Source organism: Geotrypetes seraphini, chromosome 1, assembly GCF_902459505.1.
Source record: "Geotrypetes seraphini chromosome 1, aGeoSer1.1, whole genome shotgun sequence".
Classification (NCBI taxonomy): domain Eukaryota; kingdom Metazoa; phylum Chordata; class Amphibia; order Gymnophiona; family Dermophiidae; genus Geotrypetes; species Geotrypetes seraphini.
This window is the reverse complement of record NC_047084.1, coordinates 415,698,394-415,711,216: the sequence shown is the minus strand read 5'-3', so window position 1 is coordinate 415,711,216 and position 12,823 is coordinate 415,698,394.

The window sequence follows — 12,823 nt, the reverse complement described above, 5'->3', positions numbered from 1 at the left end:
TCCTTGCTACACTCCTGCCTTTAAGCATACCCCATTAACAATTCTCCTGCGCTGGCATAATTAACCCTAACTTGGTAGTTCATCGTAAACTCAGTTGCTTTCTGGTTCATTCTAAAAGTGATCGGAGGCATGGGTGTGGCTATAAGGGGAGATGAGGAGGCTACAACAGCTAAATTTATAATATAAAACAAAGTCGATGCGTATTTTCCTTATTTCTCTCTCTATCTCCTCCCTCTCTTGTCCTTGCTACACTGCTGCCTTTACGCAGACCCCATTAACAATACTCCTGCAGTGGTATAAAACCCACGCTGATTTGTTCTCACTTTGTAGCTCATTTGTACACTTAGCTGCTTTGTAGTTGATGTGTACATTTAGCTTTCTTTGTGGTTCAGTTGTATATTTAGCTTTTTTGTGGTTCAGATGTACATTTTAGGTGTTTTCTGGTTCTTGTGTACGTTTAGGTTCTTTCTGGTTCTTGTGTACGTTTAGGAGCTTTGTGGTTATTGTGTACTTTGAGCTGCTTTGTGGTTCATTTCTACATTGACCTCTTATTTCTCTCTCTACCTCCTCCCTCTCTTGCCTTCGTACTCTCTTACCTCCTTCATTAACAATTCTCCTGCCCTGGCGTAATAACTGTACTGATTTTTTCCAACTTTGTTGTTTATTCTAAATGTAGTTGCTTTGTAGTTTATTCTAAAAGTGATCGGAGGCATGGGTGTGGCTATAAGGGAAGATGAGGAGGCCACAACAGCTAAATTTATAATATACAACAAAGTTGATGCGTATTTTCCTTATTTCTCTCTCTATCTCCTCCCTCTCTTGTCCTTGCTACACTCCTGCCTTTAAGCAGACCCCATTAACAATTCTCCTGCAGTGGTATAAAACCCGCTCTGATTTGTTCTCACATTGTAGCTCATTTGTACACTTAGCTGCTTTGTAGTTGATGTGTACATTTCGCTTTCTTTGTGGTTCAGTTGTATATTTAGCTTGTTTTGTGGTTCAGATGTACATTTTAGGTGTTTTCTGGTTCTTGTGTACGTTTAGGTTCTTTCTGGTTCTTGTGTACGTTAGCCTCATCCCTGAAGCTCTCATTAGCGATGTGAGCTTTGTCTGATACCTGTAAGGATGCTGTTGTTTTCCACGGGGCGGTAGATGCAGCATCTTGATTGAGTCTGGTACGTATTCACTTTTAAGGACATACGTATTTCGCTTATGTTGCATTGGGTTAGTACTGTTTTCATGGTTCCAGTATATTCCTCTTTACATTGTGAAACTTGATTTTTCCTAGGAAAATCTTCTTACAGATCCTCTAGTCTCATCCTGCCATTCCCTGACCTTCTGCACTTCATTCTGAGGGGATCTTGACTTCTTCCAATGACTCTTAAGGCTTTCTCATGAGGGAGAAGACGCTATAATGTCAGGTCAGGGGGCTGTGAAGGTTTTTCAGGATGCTTGCATCTTTGCATCTTCCTCAGGTTTCCAGTTCGTTCTTGGATTCTCTATGTTTTGTGTTTCCCTTTTCAGTGTTACTGGTCCTCAGGACAGTTCTTGTAGTTCTTGAGGAACTAAGGGACGTTGTTCCACTTACTGCATGGTGCCCGAGACGGGGGCATTGGGCAGGCTGAATCCCATTCTGCTGAATTAGTTTCTCGGGTTACACATTTCTGCAGATAACCTGGGAGTATATTTACATTTTCTCATTGAACTCCAAATCGGTACTTGGTTTGCCTGCCTCTCTTGGAGCAGCGCTTTCGGTTTTGGCACATGCCATTTTGCCTACCCAAGGCTTCACGAACGTTTTAGGTGATGTGGGCGGTGGTACCGTTTTGGCGCTGCCAGGCGATTCATCTAATTTCTTCTTGACTGCCTGCTTGATTCAGACGACTTCCAGTCGGGCCATTTGACTGACACGAAAAGGGTGGTATCTTTTCCTCAGTTTTTTACACGTGCATCTTCAAATTTGCACAGCGCTCTTTTCTCCTGTACTATTTATAGGTATACGGGGTGATGTTTTTATTCATATAGGAGAGACATGTGTTTCTTTCCGGAGACTTGGGCGTGGGGTCTCGGTCTCAGATTGGTATTCTTCTTCGCTTACCATGACCAAGAGTATGGGATTCTGTATAGTTTCTGGGATCCATATTGCTGACTCCACTGGGAACTTCGGCTTGCTTTTCCCTTCCTACACTACAGCAGTCGCTTTTGTTCCGGTGGTTCCCGGTTTCTCAAGGCTCCAATTTTTTGGTATGCTCCTCCTGCATCGCTCTGTATGACTTGGTGGCTCAGTGCGATTTCTTTTTTCAAGGCATGTCTCGGTCTTTGCTGGACTAGCTCATGACCACTGACCATCCCGAGCTGTCAGGTTGGGGGGCTCGGTGGCTTCCATCCTCAGCTCCAGGAGTCTGGTCTTCAGAAGCAACTCAGTACTTGTTCATTCTTCTACTCTTGAGCAGGGTCAGGCTACCTTTCTGGAACTTCAGATCATTCTTCCGGATTGCCGCTGAGGGTCCTTTTGGTCAGTATTAGGATGGGGGTATTTCTCTACAGCTTGGGCAGTAGGTGTTGTACTCAGTTGGCAGGTGAAGTTGTTCTGCTTCAATGGGTGGATTCTCATCTTCGTCTTCTGTTGGCAGATCCTTTTATGGATCAGGATAAGAGTTTGGATAGACTTTCTCTCCGCGGAATCTGAGCATGGCCCATTTCTGGTATGTTACAGTGTACAGTGCTGTGTACGCTTTGGAAAGTGTGCATGTTAGTAATAGTGTAATCTTCTGCATCCTGTGGCTCAAGGGTTCTAGCTCTTTTTATGGACGTGAGATCTCCTTGACCTAGACCTCATGGCCTCGCCTCTCAATTCTAAGCTTCCTAGCTTCTTCGGCGGGCCCAGGGAGTGGGAGTTAGAGGGGGTAGCTGTGTGGCTCCTTTCTCGCCTCTGCCTTCTCTTTTTCAGTGTTTTCCGCTGGCTGATGATGGCTTGGATTTGCCATCTCGAGCTCGCTTTCCAGGCACAGTATTTGTAGAATCTCTGGATTGGCGGCGCCATCCTTACTATGCGGATTTGATGAGTCTTTCGACAGCCGGACTAAGAAGTTTCCTGGTATCTCCGGCTTTGCTCGCCTAGGGTCCGATCAACATGGATATTTGTACTACTTTAGTATTCCGACCTAGTTTTTTGAAAAAATCATGGCTGACGTGTAAGGGTTATGCGAAGCAGGTTATTTCTTCTCTTATCCAGGTGCTACGGACGTCTTCTCCTGTGGATTCTTTCTTTTGGAGGTTTTTCCTTTCTTGAGTGCTTCTTAACATTTGAACCACTCCAGAATTCCTTTTTGGCACAAGTGTAATGCCGAAGGCTTAGCGTTCAATTCCCTTCAGCTTCTAGTGCCATTCTTGGCTTGTTACAAGGGCTAGGTATATTGCTCTTCGCTTACTTCTCAGCTTCATGTAGTTCAGTTCCTAAACAGAATGCGGTATATTCATGCGCCTCTTAGAAAGCCCGGTTTGGAGTACAATCTTCACGTACTTCTTCTCAGTTTACCGAAGGCTTCATTTCATCCTTGTCTTTTGGGACTCTAAAGGGCTGTGCCGTTGAACATGGGGTTTCTTGTGGCCATGGCTTCAGCTCTGCAGTTTTCTATGTTGCAGGCCTTGTTCAGCGGGGATTTCTATTTCTGATTTCTGAAATATGGGGTATCAGTTCGGATGGTAATAATAATAATAATAATAATAACTTTATTCTTCTAGACCGCCATAATCTTGCGACTTCTAGGCGGTTTACAATCAAGATAGCTGGATATTCAGCGAAATACAATATGCAGATAATCAGATGAAATACAGAGAACAGAGACTTTAAGAAAGCAAGAGTATAGAAATACAATTTTCTGAGCAAGAGTATAAGATGTACATTTTGGTAGGTAATGTCCGACAGGACCTGTTTGGAATAAATAACAATGAAAAATTACGATAAGATGTAGATAACAGTTTATATGTATCACAGTACCGTCAAATTCAGGTGGGCTAAGGAGGGGGGGTAAAGGTAGGGGGTAGAGGGGTCCGTTATTGGGGAGAGAGAGGGGAGAATGAGTCAATTGTTTAGAAATTTCAGGAACAGGTATGTTTTTAGGCGTTTCCTAAATTCCCTGTAGGTAGTGGGCGAGAGTAGTTGATCTAGGTCTTTACCCCATAGGGCTGCTTGGTGAGAGAGAAGGTGTTCGTGGTGTTTTTTCAGTTTGCAACCTCTAACTGGAGGGGAAATGAATTTTGAGTGTGTGTTTCTCTTGCGTTTGTTATTAGAAAATGAGAAAAGGTCCGTTATGTACTTGGGGGTAAGTCCATATAGTACTTTGAAGCAGAGGCAGGCGAATTTAAACCTTACTCGGGCTTCCATTGGAAACCTGTGCAGCTGCCGATAGCATGGTGTCATGTGGTCAAATTTCTTCAGCCCAAAGATAAGTATGACCGCAGCATTTTGCATTATTTGAAGACGTCTCATATTCTTTTGTGAGATTGCTAGATAAGCGATGTTGCAGTAGTCAAGTTGATTCAGTACGAGGGATTGCACTAAGATTCTGAATGCTTATGTATTGAAGTATGATTTAATGGATCTGAGTTTCCAGAGAGTAAGAAAACCCTTTCTGAATAGAGAGTCCACTTGTTCCTTAGGCATTGGTGTAGAGTAACACCTAATATCTTCATGGTGGGCTGGATAGGGTAGTTGAGTTTATTGATGTATAGTGGGGTTTTAGTGTCAAGCGGGTGAAGGGAGGCAACAAATAATTTTGTTTTTTCTGGGTTGAGTTTGAGCTTGAACTCTGTCATCCATTGTTCCATCTCATTTATGGCATCGGATGCCTTGGGAATGGTTTCCGAGATAGAGTTAGTGAATGGGATGATGATCGTAAAGTCGTCTGCGTAGCTGAATAATTTTATTCCCAGTTGGGTTAGTTTCACACCTAATGAGGACATGTAGATATTGAAAAGCAGAGGGGAAAGCGGTGACCCTTGTGGCACTCCGGATGAGTTGCTCCAGGTATCTATCTAGGGGGGGGTGTAATCCTTTCTTTTATGTCATACTCACTTTTCCTTCCTTCTTCCTGGGAGGAGAAATTGGAAGCAGTGGAACTCCGGATGATTTGCTCCAGGTATCTTTCTACGGGGGTGCCATCCTTTCTTTTATGTCATGCTCACTTTTCCTTCCTTCTTCCTGGGAGGAGAAATTGGGAGCAGTGCTTTTATTCACTGCATTTTTTGGTACGTATGTAGCGATCTCCGCGAGCTCGGTTTCTAATGACTTTTAGTTGTTTATATCTCCTTTTTGTATTCTTCAAAGTCGTCTCAAACGTATGGCGGCGTCCGAAGCCTCCATCGCTCGATGGGTCCAGGAGGACATTCTTTATGCTTGCTTGCTGGCAGGGAAGCGGTTGGCGAAAGAACTTCATGACCATTCCGCCGGAGCAATGGCTACTTCTTGGGCTCGGCCCAGAGGTTTTTTCCTTGGAGGAGATTTGTCTCGCGGCTAATTGGTCTTCCGAGAGTGCTTTCTCTCCGCATTTCTGCTTGGATGTGGGGGCGCATGCGGTAGGGGCATTTTGTGCTTCGGTTGTTGCGGATGCGGTGTTTGCTTCCCACCCAGATTGAGGATTGCTTTGCTACATCCCATTGGTCTCTGGATTCATCTGCTGCTGTTGCTAGGGAAGGAAAAATTATGTTCTTACCTGTTAATTTTCTTTCCCTTAGACGCAGCAGATGAATCCAGAGCCCCACCCTTTCTGGATATTGTCTCTCGGTTTTTTCTTTTGCAACTTTCGCAGTTTGTTATTATGGCAGGTTATTTTTTGTATTATTGCATTTTGAGATTTGTTATGGGAAAGAAGTTTTTTACATGCTATGCCTATTGATGGTTACGGATGCTTGGGCAAGGAGCTATACTGGATAAACAGGAGGAGTGCCAGCCAATAGGACCATCTATTAATCAGTGTCTCTATCTCCGCCTGCTGGCTATCCCATTGGTCTCTGGATTCATCTGCTGTGTCTAAGGGAAAGAAAATTAACAGGTAAGAACATAATTTTTCCTTCAGACGATTCATTCCACAACCCCAAAACTTAATACAAAATACTATATGTACTTGTATTGCAAGACCTCGCTCATTTAGAACAGTCACTACACACCTGCAGCGTCAGAGAGAGAAGAACCATCGGCTCAGCTGTGATGTGTGTACACTTCTCCCTCCGTATTCGGGGTTTCAATTATTCACGGTTTCTAGCTTGCTGGCTCCTTCCCCAAATTACCGTATTTTCACGCATATAACGCGTGCGTTATACGTGTTTTTACAAACCGTGCATACCCTTGCGCGGTATACGTGTGAGCGCGTTGTACAAAATTTTTTTTACATAGTTCCCCCCCCCCCGACGTCCGATTCACCCCCCACAGGACCGCTCGCACGCACCCGCACCCCCACCCAGAAGGACCGCCGACTCCCCGACACGATCGGGGCAAGAGGGAGCTCAAGCCCTCTTGCCCCCCCGACTCCCCGACACGATCGGGGCAAAAAGGAGCCCAAGCCCTCTTGCCCCGCCGACTTCCCAACTCCCCAACAATATCGGGCCAGGAGGGAACTCAAGTCCTCCTGGCCCTGGCGACCCCCCGCTAGTTTTTCGGGCCAGGAGGGAGCCCAAACCCTCCTGGCCACAGCGACCCCCTAACCCCATCCCGCACTACATTACGGGCAGGAGGGATCCCAGGCCCTCCTGCCCTCGACGCAAACCCCCCTCCCCCCAACGACCGCCCCCCCCCCAAGAACCTACGACCGCCCCCCCAGCCGACCCACGACCCCCCCTGGCCGACCCCACGACACCCCCACCCCCCTTCCCCGTACCTTTCTGTAGTTGGCCGGACAGACGGGAGCCAAATCCGCCTGTCCGGCAGGCAGCCAACGACGGAATGAGGCCGGATTGGCCCATCCGTCCCAAAGCTCCGCCTACTAGTGGGGCCTAAGGTGCCTGGGCCAATCAGAATAGGCCCAGGAGCCTTAGGTCCCATCTGGGGGCGGGGCCTGAGGCACATGGGCCCAACCCGACCATGTTCCCAAGGCCCCGCCCCCAGGAGGGACCTAAGGCTCCCGGGCCTATTCTGATTGGCCCAGGCACCTTAGGCCCCACCAGTAGGCGGAGCTTTGGGACGGATGGGCCAATCCGGCCTCATTCCGTCGTTGGCTGGCTGCCGGACAGGCGGATTTGGCTCCCGTCTGTCCGGCCAACTACAGAAAGGTACGGGGAAGGGAGGTGGGGGTGTCGTGGGGGTCGGCCAGGTGGGTCGCGGGTTGGCTGGGGGGGCGGTCGGAGGTTCTTGGGGGGGGCAGTCGTTGGGGGGAAGGGGGTTTGCGTCGAGGGCAGGAGGGCCTGGGATCCCTCCTGCCCTTAATGTAGTGCGGGGTGGGGGTAGGGGGTCACCGTGGCCAGGAGGATTTGGGCTCCCTCCTGGCCCGAACAACTAGGGGGGGGTCACCAGGGCCAGGAGGACGTGGGCTCCCTCCTGGCCCGATATTGTCGGGGAGTTGGGGAGTTGACGGGGCAAGAGGGCTTGGGCTCCTTTTTGCCCCGATCGTGTCGGGGAGTCGGGGGGGGCAAGAGGGCTTGAGCTCCCTCTTGCCCCGATCGTGTCGGGGGTGCCGTGGTTGGCTGGGGCAAGAGGGCTTGAGCTCCCTCTTGCCCCGATCGTGTCGGGGAGTCGGCGGGGCAAGAGGGGAAGCAGCAGGACACCGGTAGAAGCTTCTACATGATGGGAGGGGTCGGGAGGCTGTGGGGGTGCGAGCGGTCCTTCAGGGTGGGGTTGCGTGTGAGCGGTCCTTCGGGGTGGGGGTGCGAGCGGTCCTGCGGGGGGGGGTTGAATCGGATGTCGGGGGGGGCATCAGGCTTTCAGGATGGGGACAGGACTTCAAGGGGGAGAGGAGAGTCGGGGCGGGCGAAAGAAGAGTCGGGGTGGCCAGAGGAGAGTCGGGGTGGGCGACTGGAGAGTCGGGCAGCATGCGCGGTATACGGGTGTGCGCGGTATACAAAAATTTCTGTACATAAATTTGTGTTTTCCACGCGCTATACCCGTGTGTGCGTTTTACACGGGTGCACGTTATCTACGTGAAAATATGGTACATCCGCTTGCATAGAGAAATCACTGATTCCAAGCATTTACAGAAAAAATCGCTGATTCCCAGCATTTTCTTCTCCTTCAGGAACAGGCCAGGTCTCCCACCATGTTATTCGCGCTTTCGCCATATTTACGATGGTTTTTAATAGAAAACAGCGAATAAAATATGAAAAAGTTATTTGTTGGTTTTCTGTGTTTGCAGTTCTGTTAATCCCCTATCACAGTGAATACGGAGGGAGAAGTGTATACTGTATGTATTGCAAGACATTGCTTGTATATCAAGTTAAAATTTAATAAAATATTTTGCTTGTCTTACAAAACACTTCTAAAATAAGTTACTTGCAATCCAAGGTTTTCTGTATTTAAATACATTTCCCGATTGTTTTTTTTGCACCAGCTCCAAGCTGCACAGATTTTGTCAAGGTGCTCATTTTGGCCTGGTTTTGAAATGAACGATAAGAGGACATAATTGTATTTAACTTCCTGGAGTTTATTTTTGCATTGAAAACATCAAAAGTCACCTTTTAAGGCTTCATGTCTTAATTGACACCAGTTATATATGTATATATATGTTTCAGATCCTCAACATATAGTTGCCAGCATGTATCGTACGGAGGTGTCAAAAACTAGCACATCACCAACTTCTATAAAAAAAACTTCTTGAAAAAAACATAATGTATTTTAAATTTTAATGTTGGAAACTGTTTTTTTTTAAATTTTGTTGTTCTCTATGTGCTTTCCTATTTTAACTGGTGTTCCTTTTTTATTTTCAGATATTTAGTGTTTATGTCAACCACTGAGAATTCTGAGTAAGATTCTGCGGTATATCAAATTCAAATAAATATATAAGTGGAAGATACTCAGTGATTGTTCTGCCCCACATTTCTGGGAGCAGGGTTCTTGTACTGAAATGTGTAAATAATACTATATAACATGATTTTTGTTCCTGGGCATTAAGGGCCTGATTCTGTATAGGATACCAGTCTTGGCTGCCGCATAAGAAATGGCTAAAAATTCTGTAATGGCATTTTATGCAGCATCACGTCTATCTGAAAGGACAGATACCTTACTCCCCATCCCACCCTACCCCCGATTCTCTATGCTAACTGCTGCCAGTTAAAGAATCACACCTGACTGATCGCAAAGATAGGTGGCTCAGCCACCTATAGTCATCATCAACATGGCAGAACCATTTCTTTGACGATTCAATTAATTTATTATATTCCACAGCCATCTTACAGCAAAGAGCTTGGTGGGTGTGCACAGAAGTGCAGTTGGTATTGCAGCCACCGGGGTTCCAAGGAACAGGACAACAGTGCCCCATGTGGCCACAGCTAGCACTGAACTCAGGCACGCTGCTCAAAAGGGAGTTAGACCTGCAGGGTTTAAAAAAGAACAAAACACAAACCACAAAGTTCTCACTACAAGCAATCCAATAAAGTTTTAATGTTAGAATATGCTCAAAGCACTTCAATGCATTTGTTTTACTGTGGACCCTTGCTGCCTACCCAAGGGTGTAGGCCGAATCACCACAGTCCTTCTAGAACACACTGCTCTCTCTGGAACACTCCAATCACTCTGGAATACTCTGGTCACTGTGGAACATTTTGGAATACTCTAGTCCAGTCTGTTCATCAACAGGTTTACTGTGGGTTAGGCCACCTGGAGGAGTTCCTCTTGTCAATAACTCTCCCTCTACTCACTCCTCGCCTGAGAGTCCTGGTTAGTAGTCAAGAGGGGACTCCTCTCACCCTTTTGAGTTTATATACAAATCTCTAGGAGTCCATTCTTAATTTCCTAAACGTTTTATTCTCTCGTTTCTGCCATATGCAAATACTATGCAAATTAGTCCATTCAGTCCCTTATAGCAGGTCAACAAATTCTTCCTCTTATTAAATAAAGTTTGGAGGATATATCGGGCAACCTGCATCACTCACCTTGTCCTTACTATCAACTAGTACCACCCAAGTCAGGGATTCAACAAGGCTACCCTTATACCCACGTCTTCCTTGGGGTTAAGTTACAGGGAACCATCCTCCCTCATGATGGGAGATACACCTCATCTCACTTACCTTCCAGAGTTTTTGGCAGTGCTCATATGTGAAGCGAGGTGCCTAAGGTTTGTCTTGATTACTGCAATATTGCCTACTTAGCAATTTCTCAGAAGAATATGCAACGATTGCGAATGGTGCAAAATGTGGCGGTCAGGTTAATTTTCAGGTTGAAGAAATACGATCATGTAACATCTTCCTATCGAGTGCTGCACTGGTTGCCGATGGAAGCGTGTGTGAAGTTTAAGTTTGGTTGTTTTGTTTTAAGGTTTTATTTGGTTTAGTTCCTAAATACATAACCGAGCTTTTCTATTTTGCAACCAACAGACAAAAGAAGCTCACACCTGAATTTTGTTTTTCCGCCGGTTAGAGGATGTAAACTTAGAAAACATCATCAATATCTTTTTTCATATGAGGCAGCATTATGGGGCAAAGATCTAGAACAATTGCATCTGCTTACTGATACTTATAGGGAATTTAGGAGACATCTAAAAACATTTGTTTTTAAAGTACTTAGGTAGCTGATTTGTAGAATTTTATCATGCAATAATCAGATCTTTTTAGGATTTTTTAGTTATTGGCTTTTATCTTTTTAGTTTTATTCAATTTGTTGTATTTTTAACTATCGTAAACCGCAAAGAACTTTACGGCCTTGCGGTATATAAACTTATTATTATTATTGATTCCCCAACAGGCAAGCTGAAATATGCCTTGTATGAATCACACATCTTGGCAGATGCTTCTAGGAAGTACTTTTATCCCTCATGTCTTGATATATTGGCCGCATACATAGCAAAATGCATTTTCTGGATGTCTGCAGCCTCTGGATACTATCTGAAACAATGCAGATATGTTACCACTTAGGCAGCTGGAACTGAAATGAGCCATTGTTGCATCAAACGTGATTCTCTGCCTCCAACACTACCCATCTGCTGCTGCCCAGATGGGTGATAAATTGTTAGTCTGACATCTCCACTGAAACCTGTCCACCTTGGGAGCTCCTGCTGGTAGTGAAACTACTGATGGCATAGCTTTCAGTTTCTCAGACGTCAACAAGCCCCAATGGCACATTAAGCCCATGTACCATGACTGGATAGGAAGGTTCTGATCTGAAGTCCCACTGATCGGGTATGCACCTGGATTTTCAGCAACATTATCCAGAAAATATTGCTGAATATTCAGACAGATTGCTTTGGCACTACTTCAGTAGTGATGGGGGTGGTCCAGGTGCAGAGTCAAGGCAGGACTATAGTTACTTGGGAGGCTATGATATTTATTCTGCTAACCTATTAAGTATCAAATGGATGCAAGTGCCCATCTACTTCAGACATATCAACTCCAATATCATGTTAACTTGCTAAATTTGAAGCCTGCCTGTCCCCAGGAATGTCTCTGACCTGGCCCCTTTTTCACTCACCTAATGGAGTTCTTGGGCTGTATAAGTGCTCTTGTGAGGTGCTAGGCTAGCCTCAAGCAGGAATAAGTCTAGTCGGGTCTAAGGGTTTACAGAAATGAAAAGGAGTCACATATATTTTTAAGATACCAGTATGTCTGTGAGCAAAGGGAAAGGCACCAATAGATTGTTTATGATGTCTCTTCTACATGTGCACTGCAAATTTCTATCTTCAGGCAGTGATGAAATGTTTACTGCTACAATTTCCAATTTTCTGCTTTCAAAATAGTTACTATTAAATTATTCTCTGCCATTCACCCTCCAGAAGTTAAGAATTAGTGAATTGAGACCATGGAAAATTGATATAATGGAATGGCTAAGTAAGTTACCTGTGAAATCACTTTGGAAACTGGCTATTAGAGGGGGTTTCTATATTTTTTTCTAATTTATTTTTTTTTTTTTTTACAATTACTGTGATACATGGTTTTGAACAAGATACAAGATGAGATGAATAGCTTTTAGTTTATCATTAAATTGATTTAAACTGTTCACAAATGTCATGGCATTAAAATTTTATGCAAAGTTATAAAGCAGTTAATAGAGAAGAAAATACTATCTTTTGACTTTTGATGCTTTATCTTTATGCGGTCAGTGGCCACTTTATGATATTGAATAACAGTGCTCAGTAACAGTGCTCAGTAGAGAGAAACATTTCACTGCCTATTCTTGTGAGCAATAAACCCTAACAAGACCAATGTTTCCAAGACATTGGACAGCAAGCTATATTTTAATGTCTGAAGGCAATCCGAGTTATTAGTGGCAAATATTTCAGGTATTTCTCTAAAGGCTAAGTCATTTTGTAAGATCTGAAATTAATATTTTTGTCAGCATTTTATATATTTAATTAAAATGCATAGTGTGCTCAATATTCAAAAAGGACTTATATGGCCAGTAGTGGGTACTGACCACATAAGTGCTGGTACATAGAAACATAGAAACAGACGGCAGATAAGGGCCACAGCCCATCTAGTCTGCCCACCCCAATGACCCTCCCCTACCTTTCTCTGTGAATAGATCCCACGTGTCTATCCCATTTGGCCTTAAAATTAGGCACGCTGCTGGCCTCAATAACCTGAAGTGGAAGACTATTCCAGTGATCAATCACCCTTTCAGTGAAAAAGAATTTCCTGGTGTCCCCGTGCAGTTTCCCGCCCCTGATTTTCCACGGATGCCCCCTTG